This window comes from Palaemon carinicauda, chromosome 36, assembly GCF_036898095.1.
Source record: "Palaemon carinicauda isolate YSFRI2023 chromosome 36, ASM3689809v2, whole genome shotgun sequence".
Lineage (NCBI taxonomy): Eukaryota > Metazoa > Arthropoda > Malacostraca > Decapoda > Palaemonidae > Palaemon > Palaemon carinicauda.
Genome location: NC_090760.1, coordinates 7,935,997 through 7,940,549, shown reverse-complemented (window position 1 = coordinate 7,940,549; position 4,553 = coordinate 7,935,997).

Here is a 4,553-nt window from a genome sequence, read left to right as displayed (position 1 = left end):
GTGCTATGAAAATAAGTAGTTTATCGAGGTTTCTTCCATTTCTTTATTTCATATCTTTTCTCTCTCTCTCTTTTTTTTTTTTTTTTTTTTTTTTTGTTCATTAACACTGATTGGCGTTTACTTATTATATTTTTAAACTTGATTGAAGTTTACTTTACTTATCCGACATCAATAACGCACATGAAAACAATGATTATGTTTAGTATATTGTTATTACATTCATCATGAAGGCAACATTATTTTTTTTATTTGATCTGATACTATGTTTTTCTGTGTCATGAAGATGACGTAGAAACTAATGAATGAATTGTATGCATTTTTATAAATTATTATTTGTTAACTCCCCACAGATGTTCAACATATATTTTATGAAGAGTACTTTAAAAGATTTTGATAAAAAAATCCCACCAAAGTCCGTTCATCTAGCTATGCCAAATCTTCATCACTAAATAACTTAGGTATAATACCCAGTAATGTTTATGATAACGTGTCTTATTATGTTATATCTTTGTCTGGAAGTCCTGTATTTCCTTCACACCACCTGCTCTGTGACTAGATTCTTTTTTTCCCAGGGTTCTATCATTATTCAATGAATGTTTGTTCCAACATAATTATCATTGTTATCGCCATTTTTTTTTCTCCCTCCTCTTTTTGTTTGCTGATATGCATTTTATCATCATTATTAAGCGTTAATGCTATTGTGATTTTATTACCCAGACCTTAGAACTCTGTGGTCAACCTGCTGATTGATGTTTGTAATATATCACGGATATTATTGCATATCTCATCTATTTTTACCGATGTCAAAAATGTAAGATCACTGTAATTCTGTATATGGTTTTTGCTGAAATAAAGATTATTATTATTTTTATTATTATTATTATTATTATTATCATTATTATTATTATTGTAACTTAAATATTATTACCTTTTGCGTAGCTATGCCTTCTTTGAAAGGCCGTAGTGGGTTTTGACCATAGACGCGTAAGTATCACTTTGGCAAATGCACAGGCAACTGAAGACAGTAATTGTAATAATAATAATAATAATAATAATAATAATAATAATAATAATAATAATAATAATAATAATAATAATAATCTTTATTTCAGCAAAAGCCATATACAGAATTACAATAGGGGTACAGTGATCTTACATTTTTGACATCAGTAAAAAATGATGAGATATGCAATAATATCAGTGATGTATTACAAACATCAATTAGCAGGTTGACCACAGAGTTCTAAGGTCTGGGTAACAAAATCATGATAGCATTAACGCATAATAATGATGATAACATGCATATCAGCGAACAAAAAGAGAGGGAGAAAAAAAATGTCGATGACAATGATAATTATGTTGGAACAAAAATTGCTTTGAATAATGATATAACTCTGGGGATATGTCAAAAGTGTTACCAACTAAAATATGCATATGAGGGGCGAATAGGTCTTACAGACAATAGGATCAGGAGTCCTTGCGGTTGGCAGCAATGATGCTATACTCTCTTGATCGCTCTCAATTCTTTTCTTCCTTCTTACTGTCCAACTTCCAACTTTTACTTCAAGGGGAAAAACTGTAAGCTGCCCTTCAGTTGCATCTGGGGAAGTGAGTGGCTTCTCGTCCCCAACATCTACCCATGTGGAGGTAATCCATATATCTAAATGCAACCCCCTTTTTTCATTATTATTGGTAGCTAGATGCGACATTCATAATTATTTCCATTTTAACACAAGCTTTTAAACCTTCATTCGTTCTTAAAATATTTCATATTAATTGTTCATCATTTCTGTGGTAGTTTATTTCTTTATTTCCATTTCACGCTGGGCTATTCTTCCCTGTTGTAGCCCTTGAATTTATAGCAACTTGCTTTTTTGCTGCTAGGGCTATTGCTTTACTACTACTACTACTACTACTACTACTACTACTACTACTACTTCTACTACTACTACTACTACTACTACTATAATAATAATAGTAATAATAATAATAATAATAATAATTGCATTCAAATGACATTACAAATATCTTGCAACGTATAGAAAGAGAATCAAAAGGAGATAAAAAGAGTTTGGTAAGAGGAGGATGACTGAAAACCCAGAAAAAAAAGAATATTCCAAACAGAGTCAATTTCGATCATCAATTATCCCACAAGAATAATTTCGAATCTTAATGATGTGTTTTAGATTGTAATTAATGGTAATTAATAGAGCGAGATATGATAGATGAATGATCAGTCTTTTGCGAAGGAAATAAAATGTGTAGAGTTTTTATTATTATTAATATTATTATTATTATTATTATTATTATTATGACTTGCTAAGCCACAACCATGCTTGGAAAAGCAGGATGCTATAAGCCCAGGGGCTCCAACAGGGGAAAATGGCCCTGTGAGGAGAGGAAACACCAGAAAATTAAATATTTCAAGAAGAGTAACAATATTAAAACAGATATCTCCTACATAAAAAACTTTAACAAAACAAAAGGAAGAGAAATATGTTAGAATATTGTGGCCGAGTGTACCCTCAAGCAAGAGAGCCCTAATCCAAGACAGTGGAAGGGCCTGGTAAAGAGGCTATGGCACTACCCAAGACTAGAGAACAATGGTTTGATTTTGGAATGTCCCTCTCTTAGAAGAGCTGCTTACCATAGCTAGAGTCTCTTTTACCCTTTGCAAGAGGAAATTGGCTAGCTACTGAACAATTACAGTGTAGTAACCCCTTGGGTGAAGAATTGTTTGGTAATCTCAGTGTTGTCAGTTGTATGAGAACAGAGGAGAATATGCGAAGAATAGGCCAGACTATTCGGTGTGTGTGTAGGCAAAAGGAAAATTAACCCTAACCATGAGAGGAAGAATCCAATGTAGTACTGCCTGGCCAGTCGAAAGACCCAATTCAGTGTTGTCAGTTGTATGAGGACAGAGGAGAATATGTAAAGAATAGGCCACACTATTCGGTGTGTGTGGTGTGTGTGTGTGTGTAGGCAAAAGGAAAATGAACCGTAACCAGAGAGAAGGATTCAATGTAGTACTGCCTGGCCAGTCAAAAGACCCAATAACTCTCTAGCGGTAGTATCTCAACGGATGGCTGGTGCCCTGGCCAACCTACTACCATATAAACTAGTTTTCTTAGAAGGGGCTCCGATTACACCTTGCGCATGCGTCAAAGCTCTTGTCTGGTTAGTTGCTCATATTATTGTCTGATATTTTAGGTTATGATAGATCATTAACAACTTAGAGAGAAACTCCTGGGATAGAAAATACATGTCAGAAGAATGCAGAAAGAGATAAAGAAGTGCGAATAATAACAACAATAATAACAACAACAACAATAACAATAATAACAATAACAATAACAATTAATAATGATTAATAATGATAATAATAATAATTAATAGTAATTGTTAATAATTAATAATAAATTATAATAATTATAATAATTATAATAATAATAATTTTTAATAATAATAATAATTATAATAATAATAATTATAATAATTATAATTATAATAATTTATAATAATAATTAGTAGTTGTAGTAGTAGTAGTAGTAGTAGTAGTAGTAGTTTAAGGATCTTTTTCTCCATTTCATTCACTTTGTATTAGTGTATTAAAGTTTAGAATATTATCATTATCATTCTTATCATTATTAAATACATAAATAGCTCTGCCGTAAAAGTAGCTTTCCTCCTTAAGGAGATCCATTGCTTTCCTCCTTAACCATTTGCTTTCCTCCTTAACCATTGCTTTCCTCCTTAACCATTGCGCTCCTCCTTAAGGAGATCCATTGCTTTCCTCCTTAACCATTGCTTTCCTCCTTAAGGAGATCCATGGCTTTCCTCCTTAACCGTTGCTTTCCTCCTGAAGGAGATCCATTGCTTTCCTCCTTAAGGAGATCCATTGCTTTCCTCCTTAAGGAGATCCATTGCTTTCCTTCTTAAGGAGATCCATTGCTTTCCTCCTTAAGGAGATCCATTGCTTTCCTCCTTAAGGAGATCCATGGCTTTCCTCCTTAACCATTGCTTTCCTCCTTAAGGAGATCCATGGCTTTCCTCCTTAAACCATTGCTTTCCTCCTTAAGGAGATCCATGGCTTTCCTCCCTTAACCATTGCCTTCCTCCTTAAGGAGATCCGTTGCTTTCCTCCTTAACCATTGCTTTCCTCCTTAAGGAGATCCATTGCTTTCCTCCTTAACCATTGCATTCCTCCTTAAGGAGATCCATTGCTTTCCTCCTTAACCATTGCTTTTCTCCTTAAGGAGATCCATTGCTTTCCTCCTTAACCATTGCTTTCCTCCTTAAGGAGATCCATTGCATTTCCTCCTTAACCATTGCTTTTTTCCTTAACCATTGCTTTCCTCCTTAAGGAGATCCATTGCTTTCCTCCTTAACCATTGCTTTCCTCCTTAAGGAGATCCATTGCTTTCCTCCTTAAGGAGATCCATTGCTTTCCTCCTTAAGGAGATCCATTGCTTTCCTCCTTAAGGAGATCCATTGCTTCCTCTTTAACCATTGCTTTCCTCCTTAAGGAGATCCATTGCTTTCTCCTTAACCAT